Consider the following 18,385-nt stretch of genomic DNA (forward strand, 5'->3'; position numbering starts at 1 on the left):
TAGCAGAATGGGATAGAAAATTAATATTAACAAAATACTATACACATTTCATAATTCTTTTATTATTAGATCCTATTGAGCATAATGATCATTCTTCTATTAACATCACCTAGAATATTAACACATATAAAGTACTTTTTAATACACAGCACTAATTAGCTGGGATTGGAAAATTAAAGCAACAAGATTTTTTTTTAGAATTTATAGGATCAACTTCTCAGTAGCTAGAGTATTTCACAGAAATAAAAAATAAAACTATTTTGGTGTAATCTAGCATCCAGCAAAAGATAAGTGTTTCATAAAGCCTATTTTTAAGTATATAGAAATTTAAGCTAAAATATGGCAAAATAAATTAACATCATTTTATGTATAAGTAATGTAGCATGGATTGGTCTGTGATCACATATACATTTGACTTCTAGTGATAGCTACTTACTGCATCTATGTGTTTGGTTAAAGAATTTAAAAACTTATAGAACCATGGTTTACCCCTGAATTGTGGAATATCATGAAAATATATTTCCATTTTATTAAAGGAAATATATATATATATATATATATATAAAATTGTTGTATAGGCTATATTTGCCTTGTATCTTCTGCACATTTTAATTTATTTCATTGTTATCTGTTCTGGTTTGCTAATGTTGTTATGCAAAATACCAGAATTGGATTGACTTTTATAAAGGGGGTTTAGTTGGTTACAAATTCACCGTCCTGAGGCCATAAAAGTGTCCAAATAAAGGCAACAACAAAAGGATACCTTCACTCAAGAGCAGTCAGTGGTGTCCAGAACACCTTTGTCAACTGGAATGGCATATGTGTGGCTTTCCCTGGTCCTTTGCTCCCAGGTTGTGTTTCAGCTCCTCTCTGTCAGCTCCTGTACATTCTTGCTTCTCTGGGGCAAATTCTGGGCTTCATCTCTTAGCTTAGCATCTCCAAGCATCCTTCTATCTACATCTTCAAGCATCTCCAAATGTCAGCAAGCATCTGGGTCTGTGTCGGCTCTTAGCTTCTTTCTTAAATACTCCAGTGAACTAATCAAGACCCACCTTGAATGGGCAAGTCCACATCTTAATGGAAATAATCTAATCAAAATATCACCTTCAGTTGAGTGAGTCACATATCCATAGAAGCACTCAGTCAGAAGTTTCCACTCTAATCAAATGACTAACAAATCTGCCACCACAAGATTGCATTAAAGAACTTGCCTTTTTGGGGGGCATAATATATCCAAATTGGCACACTATAATTATATCCTTATTACTTACTTATAATAGAAACAGTGCTCACTTTTGTTAAATGTGTATAAATATGTCAACATGATAGTAACTTAAAATCAGACACATCTGGTCCTTGCTACTATATAATATTTTTCCCCAATGATCCAACTTCAATAACTTCCAAAATTATTTTTATCTATTTAAAAGATAAAACAAGCCATGCTTTTAGAACACCATTGTGATCTTTATACAATCCAAGTTTCCATAATATCGTAAGGGGAATTTTACTAGCAAAAGAGGAATCTAAATATTTAAATATACATATGGACCTTATTTGATATTCTCTTTTAATGTAGTGTAACAGAAGGGCTGCTGTAACAGAGTTAGACACAGAGCTTGCTGATGAATATCAGACTGTGTCAGTTCTGCATAAGATTGTGCCTGCTGAGCGAGCTGTACTGGCTTACACACACTCTACAACTGATCTTCTGAAATGATCACATTACTGTGCATGTGGTGAGCTCCGTGGATGTTTGCAGACATCTGAACATTGTTTCCCTGGGTCTGAAGAAGATAACTGTAAATCAAACTTTTTATTAAATTTTCCACCTATGAAACATTAAATCAGCTTTTGAAGCAGGTTGCAACTATTTCAAATATATGTATAATAGAGTATTTAATCTGCTTTCAAGTTCCCAAGTGATAAGCAAGTGAAAGGTGTAACAGGTAAGATCAGTAATATGCACACATAAAATGGCATTTATTTATTTTTGCTAAAATTATTTGGGGCAGAAATGAATGCCCTTGAAACACACCTATCGATTAATATGTAACAGAATTACTGGGGCTATTTTGTTTGGAAAAATGAGTGTTTGTATGTACACAGGCTTATCCATATAAATTTATAAGCAGTTTTTAAAAGTTATTAATCTATACATTTTTAATTCTTCTCTTTGGTTAACCTTGCCTTAGTCATTAGCAGTTTCTCCTATTGCCCCTATAAACTGGCAAAGTGAATTAAAGAATTATAAACACTGAATGTCTTTCCATAAACAAAAATTCCCATAATGCACAATCCAATCCAAAAAATAAAACATAAACTATATTGCTTTCAGGACTGCAATCTAAGGAGTTCCTAATTTTGCTTTTACAGTAGACATATTTTTAAAACACAAGATCAATAGAATCATCAGGATTGAATTACAGTGTTCTAGCACTCTAATCTTCATATGCCTATAAGCACCCACTTGGTTCATCACACAAAATAATATGATCATTTTAGATATTCAGTCATATAGTATGGTGAGCATAAATTTGAATGCATTTCTAAGAAGACAAAAGCTATTCATAAGTATACATTTAATCATTTTTAACACTTAAAAATAGCATGCAAGCATTTTCTTCTTTGATTTTCCTGATAAATGTATTAATTAGGAAAATATTTAAGAGTAAGGAAACAGACTCAGCAGAAGGGAACTAAAATACACTAACATCTTTATAAGTTGTTTTGCACGTACTTTTCTTTGCCTCCTTTGGCATAGTTTGAGTGATTTACTCACAATCTTAGAGTTAACAACTCACAAAACAGATACTATCTCCACTGAAAAGATAAGATTACAGGAAAACTGAAACCATGTTGCCACATTAATACTAGCAAGCAATTCGTTTCCCTACATATTTGAACTACTACAACTAACACTGGAGACTGATTTGATATAAAAATTATAATAATAATAAAAATAACATATTAATAAAAGATTATATTTATTGATCTTTTTCTATATTCCAGGTACTTACCCTGTGGTGTTGATTTTAGAAAGCTTAAACATTTTTAGCAGAAAATTCTAAGGTTAGTGGAAATTGGGGAGTTTGGAAGGCATAGGGCAGGAGGGTATGGCTGACATTAATGCAGACATGTTAGAGAGAGTAAAAGGGAAGTTTTCCCTCAAAAAAGGAAGGAGATGGCTGATTCTCTGTGAGAGATATGTATATATATTTGCTACCCTCCCTTGAGGCATTGAGGAGAGGTGAGAAATGATTTGGATACACCTAGAGAGTTTGGGCTTTATATGTGAAGACTACCAGCTACAAACAGGTGTCCATGATTCCCATTTTTAGTCTTGACATGCAAGCAACAGAACTGCAGTCAACATTATGGATGAAAGCCTAGAGAGGTTTTCTCCAAATGTTCTGTCAAGGCCATTATACTAACCAGGGGGATGAGGAAAACCACGGATCACCCAAAATGACATATTTAATATCTACTAGATAAATGGGTTGGTCAGTTAGGATGAGATTTATTTATTTTTTAAAAAACATTTTAGTTTGAAATACTCTCCTACTTATAGGATAGTTACAGCAAGACAAACTCTGACATACCCCTGTACCCCCAAAAAACCAGTCAGCTCCACCAATTCTAATATTTTGCCACATTTTCCAAATCATTTTATCTATCCATCTATCAATCAAGCAATCTATCCATTTTCTGAACAGTTGATGGTAGACAGTATACATCATGCTCTTTCAATACTTAACTCTGCCATGTGCATTTCCTAAGAACTAGGATATTAATTTATGTAACCACCTTAAGTGCAGTTATCAAGGTCAAGTAATTTAAGGTTGAGAAAAAGCTTACAATCTATAATCCAGTTTTTCATATGTCTCAATAATGTTCATTTGAGCCTTTTTTTCTCCTTTGCTAGATGCCATCCAGGATAATGTATTACTGTGCCAGTTTGAATGTATTGTGTCCCCCAAACACCATTATCTTTGATGTAGTCTTGTGGGCCAGACGTTTTGGTGCTGATTAGATTTGCTTGGAATGTGCCCCACCCAGCTGTGGGTGATGACTCTGATGAGATATTCCCATGAAGGCATGGCCCCACCCATTCAGGGTGGGACTTGATCAGTGGAGCCATACAATTGAGCTGACTCAAAGAGAAGGAACTCAGTGCAGGTGTGAGTGATGTTTGAAGAGGAGCTATAGCCAAGAGAGACACTTTAAAGAAAGCACAGAACCTGAGAAAGGAGCTGCAGATGAGAGACAGTTTGAAGACAGCCACTGAAAGCAGACTTCTGCTCCAGAGAAGCTAAGAGAGGAAAAACACCCCAAAAGCAACTAAGAGTGACATTTTGGAGAGAAGCTGAAGCCTAGAAAGGAATGTCCTGGGAGAAAGCCATTTTGAAACCAGAACTTTGGAGCAGACGCCAGCCATGTGCCTTCCCAGCTAACAGAGGTTTTCCGGACGCCATTGGCAATCCTCCAGGGAAGGTACCTGATTGTTGATGCGTTACCTTGGACACTTTATGGCCTTAAGACTGTAACTGTGTAACCAAATAAACCCCCTTTTATAAAAGCCAATCCATCTCTGGTGTTTTGCATTCCAGCTGCATTAGCAAACTAGAACAATTACATATAATCGTTGTTGTCTTTTTAGATGCTCTTTTTTTTACTTTTAATTGTGGAAACATACATACAACATAATCTTTTCCATCTCAACCACTACAAAGCATACCATTCAATGAGATTTATCACATTCACAATATTGCAGAATCCCCACCACCTTCCACTACTAAAACTTTCCCATCTCCCCAGTCAGAAACCTTACATCCATTATACATTAACCTTCTGTTCCCTTTGCCTCCTGCCCCTGGCAACCTGTACTCCATCTCTGTCTTTATGAGCTAGCATATTCTCTGATATTTTCTTTGTAGTTACTATGGGGCTTAAATTTATAATCCTAAGTCTGTAACTATTTTGTTTGCTCTGATATCAACTTAAATTCAATATATAAACAAACTATAATAGTACACATAAGCTATGTTCCTGTTCAATAGTATATAAACTATATCCCGCGTGTCCCATCTTTATGTAGCTCTTGTTACAAATCACATGTTTATATGTTTTGACCCCTAAAACCATATATTTATCATTATATTTTATGAATTTGCCTTCTGGATCCTATTGGAAGCAAAAAATGGAGGCATAAACCAAACTACAATAGTACTAGCATTTATATTTGCCCATGTCATTACCTTCACTGGAGACACTTATTTCTTCATATGGTATCGATCTATTGTCTATTGTTCTTTCCATCCAACCTGCAGAAGTCTCTTTATCATCTCTTGTGGGTCTGGTCTAGTGGTGATGAGCTCCCTTAACTTTTGTTTATTTGGGAATATCTTAATCTCACCCTTATTTTGAGAGAAAGCTTTGCCAGATATAGGATTCTCGTTTCACTTTTTTTTTTTTTTTTTTTTTTTTGCTTTCAGCACTTTAAATATGCCAGTCCACTGCCTAATTGCTTTCATGATTTCCAATGAGAAACTGACCCAATCTTATTGAACCTCCCTTGTATGTGACACCTTACTTCTTTCTTGAAGTTTTCAGAATTCTCTTTTTATCTTTGGCGTTTGACAGTTTGATTATAATATGCATATTTGACAGTTTGATTATAGTATGCACAGTGTGGGTCTATCCTGTTTGGAATTCATTGAGCATCTTGGATATGTATATTCATGTTTTTCATTTAATTTGGGAATTTTTCAGCCATTACTCCTTTGAATATTCCATATGTCCCTTTCTTTTCTTCTCCTTCTTGGACTCCCACAATGTGTATATTAGTATCCTTGATGCTGATACCAGTCACAAGTGGTGGGTTCTTTGGCTAATGCTGTCCAAAGACCAATTCCTAAAACAATGGGGTTTCAAAGAGAGAAAGTTTATTGTGGCACACAACAGGAGGTCAGATGGCCTATCAGCCTAAAATTCTGTCTCCCTGAATTGCAGTAACTCTGGTGGTTTTATAGTACCAAAAGATGGGCGGGTTTTAGGATAATGATCACAATGGCTCAAGATGACAAGGTTAGAAAAGATGTGGAATTGAGGTGGTTTAGTTCTGGGCTGATTCAAGGTCTTTCTTTAATGAACACTATGAGCTGTCATTAGTGATCATAAGACTCTAAAGTTGAGAAACTGGATAAGGGGGGTACAAGTGATGGTCAGTCACAAGATTTTTACAATCACCAGATCAAGGCTATATAGTCATACAATACTTATCAAAGATCAAGGCAGCTGCATCACAGTTCAGTAATTTCAGGTATCCCCCCCTGGCTATTCTAACATACTAGAAAGTAAAAAATAATAGCCACATGATGATTCAGTAATCATAATCATTTCTCAAATCCTAACTTCTCAGTTAACAGTGGTGTCCACATGTTCCTTAGCCTCTATTCACTTTTCTTCATTATTTCTACCTTCTGCTTCTCAGACTAAATGATTTCAATTATCTTTACTTCAAGTTCACTTATTCTTTCTTCTGCCAGCTGCAATCTGCTGTTGAAACCCTAAAGGGAATTTTTCATATCTGATACTGTGGTCTTCAGCTCAATTTGGTTTCTGTTTCAGAAGTTTCATCTTTCTATTGATATTCTCCTTGTGTTCATCTATCATTTTCCCAATTTCCTTTAGTTTTTGCCCATGTGTTCCTTTAGCTCTTTGTACATATTTAAGGCCATTTATTTTAACAAAATCTTTATCTGGTATGTCCCAACTCTGGTCCTCATTGATGGTTTCTCATGCTTTAATCTTCTCCTTTACCTGGGCTATTGCCCCTGTTTTTTTATATGTTTTAACCTGTTTTGTTTTTTTTTTAACCTGGACATTTTGACAATTTAATGGGTTATTGCTAGAATTTAGACTCTCAGGTGTTGTTCCTTAATCTTATATCCAGCTAATGTTAAAACAGCGCTTTCCTTGAATGCCAGGAGCTAACAAAAAAAAAATAATAATAATAATAATAAAAATAAAAAAAGAAGAAGAAGGAAAAAAGGAAATACCTTTCCCAGTTTTTGCAGCTTGACCTGCCCAAATGCTCTTCTCCATAGCTTATCCATTCATGAGTTTTGAAAATAACTCTAAATCAAAGTGTAGGGCCCTCATCCTTTCTACACCTGTCTTGTCTTAGGCATCCAGGTGTGGCCCTGGGAATTCTAACTTTTACATGGTTCTTAATGCCTCCTCTTCCCTAGGAAACAGTTTTCTCATGGCCCTGGTCATTGCATTCTATGTCCTCCAGCCAGAAAACCCTTGCCCTAAGCACCACAACTTGACTGCTCTCCAAATCATTCTACAGGAGAGCTCTGTGAATTGCCTTCTACATGAAGGGTAAGTTCTCAGATTGCAAGTCCCTCAGGCCACCATGAGAGACATCGGGCCAGATATACATGTTCCCAATATGTGTACAAGTGTTAATCTGTTTCCTCTGGAACTGGAACTGGCAGCCAGGGAGGGGTGGGGGAGGGGCCAAGCAGGGTGTCATGAGCACTTACCACTTTTAAGTAGCCTTTTAAAAAAAATTCAGTTCTTGCCTTGTTACTGCAGTCCTTTCACTTTATTATTGAGTTTTAACAAAACTGTTTCTGCCAGTTATCTCTCTTTGTTCAAAACTTCTGTGGGGCAACAGAGTCCTAAAGCATCTTACTCTGCCATCTTGTTTAAGGCAGTGCTTCCAGATTTATTTTTATTTTTTATAAGATTAATTATATGCAGTGCTTCTCATTTTTTGTGTGGTAATGTTGATTCCTAGTGCATGTTTAGAGCAGTTTTCAAATAACAAAGCTATATTGTATATTTTATCTTCTTAAATGTCACAAAAATCTCTTGAGGCAGGGAGGATGTATCTTCAATTCATCTATTTACTAATGAAGAAACTGAGATTCAGTGATGTGAAACCAGAAGCAGCCATCCTCTATCCTTCTCTAATTTCATCATGTGGAAAAGTTTCAGAATCAACCTGACTCCTTGGTATTGAAAGGAAAGTGTGAGAAAATGCTTTTTTTTTAAGTATGGACCACTGTGCCTTTGGAAAGCTTAGATGAACATATGCATCTTTTATTTATTTTTACATATCTAAGGAATACAAACTTATTTAGCACTTTTTTATATGATCTATGCTAAGCATTAGAAACACAAAGATAAGGTATGGGTCTTATTCTCAGCATATATACACTTTCATATGTGAACTTTGCATTTATTTAATTTCAGTTACAGTTTAAATTAGAAGTAAACTTACTTTCATCACAGGTAGAAAAATATGTATTAACAGATACACAGGATAAGCAGAAGACTAGTTGATGGAAACATGTAAAGATAATAAAGATTACCACAACTCGAGTTTCAAATAAGAGAAATAATGTGAATCTGATAAAGAGTTTTGATGCCAGGCATAAAAGTTTGGTATGTAACATCAAAACTTCATTGGCTTTAGAGAAATAAATTTAAAAAATATGAGGCAAAGGAAAATGAGTTTTAAGATCACCTTTTCAACTGAATGGGAGAGGAATTTACAAGAGGTCACAAAAAATGAGAATGTAAGTTAGTTAAATAAAAAGCCAGGCAGAGTATTAAAAGATGATAAATGAAAAGATTAATGTATTTATAATTATGGCTATATATCATTTTTGTTTTATATTTGAGAAGGCATCTACTATGACAGCCTATTTAAAGTTGGGAGGGACCACAGCAGATGGTAAGGACAGTCAAGAGGAGAAAAGCACAGATAGACTAATGAAACACATGCCCATCTTCCATACTTTGAATCTAAGTGTGGACACCAAGATAACATGTTTCACAAGACAGTATTGTTGAATCCGCATATCCAAACTCTCAAGCCTGACTTGATCAAACCTACATTTGGTATTCTAATTTTTATTTAAGCATACCATATAGATAGGTAACTTTAGTAACCCACTCCTCTTTCTCAACCCAATGTTGACTTACTCTAAGCTCATTTTTCAAACTTATATGCCAAATAATTATATCTAATTAATTATAACCATTTGCAGTACTTATAATTTAATTGTAGCAGATTGCATACCTTATTTTTGTTTTCATCTAATCTTTCTTCTTCTCTTAGTAACCTCAAACACCAACTCTCATTTTAGAACTTTGTTCTAAGTTTATTTATTTACTTTTTTGTACATTTTATGTCTTAGCTGTTTAAGACAGTCATTCTCAACCCTGGCTACACTTGAGAATCAGGTGCAGACAGAGCTCTTTGACACAAGATTCTGATTCAGTAGCCCTGTGGGACTGTCTGAGCATCTGCATTTACTTTTTAATCTTCATTGTGATTCCCTTGCATTGCCAGAGTACAGAAACACTAGTGGATAGTTATTAATAATTCCACAAGCAGCAAGATAGCTCAAAAGAGCAATGTGTATTTGCAATTCAGGGGAGTTTAAAGAATTCATTACTTTGTCACTTTTATGAAAGAACAGAAGTGATACCAAAGAAGTGATAATTAACTAACTCATTAGAAGTTATAAAATGTTATACTAAGCTGAATCATTTGCCATTCTAGTCTAAGCATCTGACTGTGACATGGTCAAGGTAAGTCTCCACTGAACTATTTTTCTACAACTTAAAGTAATTAGAGTTTCCTTCCTGTTGCTTCTGGCCCAGTAGGGTAGTTTGAGTTTTTCAGAAAAGCTCAGGAGCAAGAGGAAGAGCTTGCAAGGGTCTCTGGTTGATAATGGGCTCTTCCTGGGTCTTAATGAAAGCATCAATCCCACTTCTGCTACTGATCACTCATTTTGCCAGGTCAAGCTGCAAATTCAGATTCAGTTTTACTGGCAATAAACATGCATTGATCTTTAATAGCCTTTTCTCTTTTACTAGTTTCAGAACCTGCAGTGGATTAAGATCATCAGCTAGGGAACCAGAATATGTCTATTCAAATCTCAGCTCTGATATTTACTAGCTATGCTTCTTATGGGTCATGATAAACTTAACTCTTCTGTTTATTAGTTTCCTCAACTGTCAGATGGGGATAATTTAGCCACTATCATAGAAGTATGTGAAAATCAAATGATTTGGTCAATGTAAAGTGCTTAAAATGATTCTTGGCACATAGTGGTCAATAAGGTTTTTGTTGCAATTATTATTATTATTGTTATTATTATTATTATTTCAGAGAAGCATGTGCGATTAATTGGCTTGTCATAAATCCCAATAAAAATAATGCCAATTTGGCAAAATAGAAATATCAAATAGAGGTGAATGTGAATGTGTGTGCATGTGTAATGTATACATTTTCTGGCTCTAAGTAGGTGAGCTATTTGGGTTGCCACTTTATAAACTGATGGTTATTCCTGAAATATTGACTCAGAGTGAGAGCAATTAGCTGTATTGTTAAAATATAGATACTTCTGCTCTAGTAGTAAGAGATCACAAGTCTACTGACTAGGGTAATCTCCCTGGGGTGTTTACTCATTCATATGTATTTACTGAATGTCCAATATAACACTGTAAGATAGGGATAGCATGGCAAACATGATAGGACTGACACTTACCTGTAACAATCTATATTCTAGAGAGAAAAATAAGAAATTTGTATGTTAGTAAGTCTGATTATGTGTTCTATTCTAATGTAAAAAATATATAGGCAATCATGAGATCCCAGTTTAGGGTTATCAACATGGATAGATGGGGAAAGGGATTGTTTTCCAAAGGAAAATGCATTAAGACAGAAGAGGCTGATTACAAACTAACCATGTAGTGTGTAACAAGTATATGTCTAAGATCAATGAATATGGCACCTGAGAAGAACTGAAAGAAGTCCAATATGACTAGAGCAAAGAATGGGGAAGCAGTGGGGATAGGAGAGAAACAGAAAGTGTTTATTTAGGCAGAAGACAGAAAGTGAGAGGCTTGTTGTTCCGGTTTGCTAATGCTGCCAGAATGCAAAACACCAGAAATGGATTGGCTTTTATAAAGGGGGTTTATTTGGTTACAGAGTTACAGTCTTAAGACTGTAAAGTGTCCAAGGTAAGTCATCAACAATTGGGTACCTTCACTGGAGGATGGCCAATGGTGTCCGAAAAACCTCTGTTAGCTGGGAAGGCACGTGGCTGGTGTCTGCTCCAAAGTTCTGGTTTTAAAATGGCTTTCTCCCAGGACATTCCTCTCTAGGCTGAAGTTCCTCAAAAATGACACTCTTAGTTGCTCTTGGAGCATTTTTCCTCTCTTAGCTTCTCCGGAGCAAAAGTCTGCTTTCAACGGCCATCTTCAAACTGTCTCTCATCTGCAGCTCCTCTCTCAGGTCCTGTGTGTTCTTCAAAGTGTCCCTCTTGGCTGTAGCAAGCTCACTCCTTCTGTCTGAGCTTATATAGTGCTCCAGTAAACTAATCAATGCCCATGCTGAATGTCAGGGCCATACCTCCATGGAAATTATCCAATGAAAGTTCTCACCCACAGTTGAATGATCACATCCCCACAGAAACATCCAATCAAAAGTCTCCAAACCAATCAAAACCAATACGTTTCATTTACATGCAAGACTGCATCAAAGATAATGGTGTTTTGGGGGACATAATACATCCAAACAAGCACACTTATTAAACCCTTTTAATACTTTGGATATTTTCTTAAAATTACTAGTTTTCCTTTGAAAGTTTCTAAGCCAAATACATTTGATACCTTTGTCAATCCCACCTCTTACACACACAAACAAACTAAGGGATTAGCATGTAATATAAACTTGGTTACTAAAATGCTCTCAGATTTTTTAATCTTGAATGTCATCAGGATGACATATGTGAAGGGCATATTTATTTCAGAGAAGTAGCACTGCAAAATGTAGATTTTTCCTACTGCTATTCATCCATATCCTACATGATGTGAGTCCTTGGCATTATTCCAACAAAGTCAGCTATTGTTTACGATAACCAGAATTGGTATTTATTGTTTACAACCAAGAATCTTGGCTAATAAAATTACCCAGGAACTGTACATCAAGTGAAATGAAAAAAAGGCTATGATAGTCAACTGGAATGACCAACAGTTATATGATTATAGAGGATAACTATGATATGATAGAGACTGAGAATGTTCATTCAGAGAAGTAGAAGGGAAAGCTAGAGAGTTTGTTGATTCAGACAACAAGGAGGGAGAAGGTTTTAAAAAGGAGAATGTGGTCTGCTGTGAGAATGTTGACTGGAAATTAAGTAAGATTAGGAATGTATAGTGATCTTTGAATATAGAGGCCAGGAGAATATTAGTGGCATACATAGCATGTAGGAATGGTGAGTTCAGAAGTGATCTCAGTAGCATTAGAAGTACTTGGAGGGAAGGAATTAGAAATAATTAATGTTATGAGAATCACATCCATTTTCATGGTGTTAAATAACATCTGTATGTCAATTCTCATTTTTGTTAAAATCTCCAATGGCAATATCACTCCAGAATTTTACACATTGGATTTCAACTCCTTATTTTACTTCTTATTTAGATACTTAATACACATCTCAAAATTAACATATCCAAAAATGAACTCTTGAGCTTTTACCCAAACCTACTTTGCCTTAGTTTTCCCCGTCAGTTATTTGATAGAAGCTCTATCATTCTTGATTCTTCTCTTTCCCTTACATATAATACCTAAACCATTCACAAATTCTATTTGCTCTCCCTTCAAAATAATTCCAGAATATGATCATTTCTCATGTTTTCACTGCTCATCATGTCCCTGGCAACCATTCCTGTAGACTTGATTGCCCAACAGCCTACCTTCTGATCTCTTATTCTACTATTGCTCCAACACAAAACTCAGCCTCATCATTTTAGAATACAAACAGACCATGTAACTTCTCTGCTCAAAACTTTCCAAGGGCTCCTATTTCATTCAAAGTAAACTTGCTATGGGGAACAAATATCTGATTATGCTTTTCTCATGCTCATTTTTATCTTGTCTCTTGATTCATTCCTCTCTCAGCACTTTGGATTCCTTTTTGTGCTCAAAGTATCTAACCTTTTTCCCGCCTTCAGCTTTGCCTAGGTGTTTTTCCTGCAAAGAATGTTTTTACCAAAGATAAAAACACAATTAAAGTCCTCACTTCCTTCAAATATTTACTGAAATATCATATATTTATGAAGTTTATTGTGACCCATATTGAAAATTGCAGCCTGCCTTCATGAAACATCTAATTCTTTACCTGCCATTGCACTTGCCACCATCTAATGCTTTGCATAAGTATTTATTATGGTTATTATTTATTTTTTTCCCACTAGAATATACGCTATGTGGTGTACACTTTTGTTGTTAATTGGTGTGTCAAGTACAGTTATTGAAGCAAAGTAGGTGTTCAATATTTGTTTAATTTAATTCATTGTAAATAACTCATTTAAGTAGCTTAAGTATAAAGAAAAAGGAAATATCAGGAAGTATATGAAGGGAATATAGCATTAAAATGTTGAATTTTCTTTGCCAATTTCTGTTTATTTAATTGGGAAATACTTAAAAATGTTTAAATGCTGATGGGAAGGAGCCAGTGAAGAAGGATAGGTTAAAGTGATAGAAAATATATATATATGGAGAGAGAAAGAGAGAGTGAAAGAGAGAGAGAGAGAAGATTAGCTAAATTATCTTGTTGGCATTTGTTTCCTTACCTATACTCTAACCATATCATCTTTATGTTCTATATAATTGCATACAAACATAGTAGTGTAATCATAAACTTTCTCCTTAATGCATCATATTTTCTTGAGATTAATTTAAGAATAGGTTATTTCAAGTTTTAAGTATTTTGAAAATTTTCAGTCATACCTTTACCATATATTGGTTTACTCATACATATAGGAAAACCACATCTGCCTTTGAAAAAAATTATAGTATTTAATCCTCATGAGGTAACTTTATTTCTTGATCTTCAAATTCTTGGGGGAATATCACAGTAATGTTCATGTATTAAACCATCAAACCATTCAAAACTGATGACAATTAAATTCCCTAATTCTACATTAATTATAAAAAGGAAATTTCTCCTAATTTATAACTGCTAAAAATATGTCAACATGAATAACAAGAATTCATGTTAAGTTTATATCTAGTCTTATATTTTCATACAAATCAGGTAAATATTAGTTAGAAGAGAAAATATTTACCATCAACCACAGGAATAAAATATATAAATAACTTTTTAAAATTAGCTCTTATATTGTTTATTTATAGTATAATAGGCAACCAGGCACAATGTATACCTATATTGTATTAAAGGTGCATAGTATTTCCTAAACACAGAATAGTATTTGCCAAATATTTATCTTTCCTGGTCAACATATGCCAAAAGACAGTTTCAAAATATGTGTATGTGTCATGGAGAATTCAAAGCTAGGACAAATGAACTTTAAAAGATGAGCATGCATCCATTTTTAAGTTAAGTTCAAAAGGTCTAACAAATAACTAAATTTTGGCTATGTATGATTTAATTATTTTTTTATTTCTGTTTAAATCATATTTAAAATTACATTTGTCCTTCTAGGAAAAATATGCTTTCAATATGATTTGTTATATAATAATGTCAGTTTGATTTTTAAAGCCTCATATCTTTTATCTGGATTCAGTGTATTGAATTGTGAAGATAGCCCTGTTTCTTTCAGTCTAACTGAAATGTAGGTCACCAACTTCCTCTAATACCACTTGTTTTTCTGATGAATGATAAATCTTTTGATTCTTTTGAGTCTTTTCTTTTCCTCCCCCTTCTTTCTGTAACTGAATGTTAAGGCAAAGAACATATTCATCTCGAATGCTAAGATTTTCTGCACCCTCAGATGGTGTAAAGTATGTATTGAGCACACAATCTGCAGCAAGCTCCCCTTCCTGCAAATACACATTAACTTCTTACTGTTATTTTCAATAAGTGAAATTCACAGTTATGGGCACCATACAACTAAGATTCATACAAGCTTGGCCATCCTTATTGAAAGATATATCTTATGTACCTTTGGTCTACTTAATTTTGGAAAAATAATGGTTTTAAAAAATAAGGGTTGGTTTCCACAAACTGTTTGTATTTTCTCTCCATTGGCAATTAACCACAGAATTTTAGTCAACCGATTTGAAAGTGCTCATTTTAGATATGTTTTTTCTTGCTTAAATTTGAAATGTTGGAAAATTTTATGATTTAATTAAACTTACCTGCTTGAGATTATGTTGAAAACTACCAGTCACAGTGGTGTAGCTTTTAGATACAATAATACAACATGAAACAATTACTTTACAAAGTGTTTTAAATTATTTTTATGGTTCCAGCCAGCATGAAATACTTAATTCAATTAGATTTTTATATTCCAGATTTTCTTTTTGCCCAATGAGCTTCTCTTGTCCTTTGATTTATTTACAATATTCTTGGAGCTCAAATAAGAAGTCATTTATTTATCAAATTAGCCAATGGATATTTATTGAGTTCTGACTGTAATTTCTATTTAGTTTTAGTACATTGGGATTCAAATAAGATGTTTTCTATGCTCTGAATGTGTTTATGGCCTACTTGGGGATACAGTCACATAAAAGGGTAATTGCAGTTCAGGATGGTACATTTAATAGTAGTATCATATAAAGTTGTAGAAGAGCAGTTGTTTGGGTTGCTGTTTTAAGACCAGCATTTTGGGAAGCTGCTAAGAAGAAGCAAAAACCCAGATTATTCTAGAGGATGTGCAGAGACTCAAAACTTGGGGCAAAGAAAATTTAGGGATTGCTATTAGCAAAGCAGGGGTAACAGCCTCATTTCCCTGTTTGCCTCCCTAATCAGCTCCCAGAGCCTCTAGGACTCATGAAGGAAGACTCAACAAGAAAGCAAAAGGGAAGAAGAAGGGACACTGAATACTGCTGTTGATGGCAAAGTCCCAACTAAAGAGCAATCCTGACATTAGAACTGCCTCCCGACTTGATGCCTCTACTCACTCCTCGGGGGTGGGGGAGGGTATGAAAGACCAATCACTGAACATTTATTTTAGAATTTTACAAGCAAGATTCATTTAATGTAGGGACTTTACATTTGGGCAATAAAGAGCAATAATGAAGAAGAGATAGAAGGAAGTTTGACTAATCCACGCAAAATATTTTTTCTCTAATTTTAATTTGTCTTCGTATTCTGAAATGCTCATGTGACATTAGAATTTTAATAATACTCTTTTTTATCAAGTACATTGAAAGTCATCACCTTATATTGCTAAGTAATAAAAATAATTTTAGACTGGTAGCATTTAAGGCATAAAATACTACTTACTAGATAAATAATTATAATATTATAGGAAGAAGTGGAAGAGGTAGATTCTTTTGTCAACACTGATGGATTTTGTATGACGAAAAATAGGTTTCCTCTTCTTTCATAAATTTTCATTTAAATAACAGTTTTTTTTTTCTATTTTATTGCCTGTTTTTCCCTTCTCTTATGGTTTTTACATGCAATTTCAACAGGTCCTGCAAAATGACATATATTCACAGTCACTTAAAGAAATGAATTGTCTCCTAATACCCTTTGGCAGTTAGGCTAATTATTAACCTCTTATTCTCAACACCTTCCTGCACTAGAAAATACATTCATCTTGATAAATGCAAACACATGTGGAAAAATCAAGTACAGTCTGACAGAATGGTAGGGGGTGACACTCTCATCCTAAAAACAAAATTAAGGTGTGTATTTCCTAATTTTAAAGAGCAGAGGCCAGCTTAAAAGACCAAGGCTCATCCCACAATAACTTTATGAATCAGAATCCTGTTTGATACATGAATTTTACAACACTAAAGTTAAAATCATGTATCCACCTAAATTTATTAATTTCCAGTCTCAATTAACAAGGAAATGTGATACAGTCTTTCAAGTTTTCAAAGAAGAATCTTACCTGCAATATTTACTCACAGATACAGCTCTGTTAGTCTTCCTATGCATGTCCAATGTGAGTTCACTTCCTAGATGGTGAAGAGGAATATGGCTGAGCTTGCCACTAAAGTATAAATCAGGTTTTAAATGCCTGGTGGTATTTAGTATTTATTACATTCCTATCCAAATACATCCACCCATTTACAAAGTCTCTGAGCAAGCCCTCTCATCTGACTTGAGAAGGCTCAGAAGCATGAACTTGGAGTGCCTTCAAAGACCTCATCCACAAAATGGAGAGATGTGAAACATCCAGCAGGAAAGGCTCCCAGCTTTCCCGACATCACCCTCAGCTCCTGCCCCATGGAGCTTCCTGTTACTGGCTTCCCAGGTGGCCTCCAGGCAATCAATGCTCCAACCATAATTTAACACAGATGAGCCAGGTCATATCTGTTTTGACTTCACCCTTCCTGTTTTTTGTACTTAATTTTTTCCCACCATTATTATTTTTTTAAATTTAATTTTATTGAGATTGTTCATATACCATACAATTATCCAAAGATCCAAAGTGCACAATCAGTTGCACATCATACAGCTGTGTTTCCATCACCACAATCATTTTTAATTTTTAGAACATTTTCATTACTCCAGAAAAGAAATAAAGACAAAAAAAAAATAAAGAAAACTCAAATCCTCCTACAACCCTAACCACCCCCCTCCATCATTGACTCATAGTATTGGTATAGCATATTTGTTATGGTTGATGAAAGAATATTAAATAGGTATTTTTTTTTCCTATATGCCCCTCTATTGTTAACTTCTAGTTACAGTGTCATACACTTGTTCTAGTTCATGAAAGAGATTTCTAATATTTGTACAGTTAATCATGGACATTGTCCACCACAAGATTCACTGTTTTATACATTTTCAACTTTTAACCTCCTACTTTCCTTCTGGTGACATATGGTGACTCTAAGCTTCCCTTTTCCACCTCATTCATACACTATTCAGCATTGTTCATTATTCTCACAATAACATGCTGCCATCACCTCTGTCCATTTCCAAACACTTAAGTTCAACCTAGTAGAACATTCTGCTCATAATAAGCAACCACTCCCCATTCTTTAACCTCATTCTATACCCTGGTAACTTATATTTCATGTCTATGAGTTTACATATTATAATCAGTTCATATCAGTGAGACCATGCAATATTTGTCCTTATATAGTGCCCTCAAGATTTCTTCATCAATCTGTTTTTTTTTAAAGATGGTTTTGTTCACCCATTATACTTTCTGCCCTAAGTAAATAATCGATGATTCCCTGTATAGTCATATGTTTATGTATTCACCACCATCACCACTATCTATAGAAGGACATTTCCATTTCTTTCACAAAGAAGGAGGAAGAGTCAAAGAAGGTAGATAGACAAAAGAAAAAGAAAAAGAAAGAAAAAAAATATGAAAGCTAAAAATGAAAAAGAAAAAAAAAAGGAAAGACAGAGTTAAC

Source organism: Choloepus didactylus, chromosome 3, assembly GCF_015220235.1.
Source record: "Choloepus didactylus isolate mChoDid1 chromosome 3, mChoDid1.pri, whole genome shotgun sequence".
Classification (NCBI taxonomy): Eukaryota; Metazoa; Chordata; class Mammalia; order Pilosa; family Megalonychidae; genus Choloepus; species Choloepus didactylus.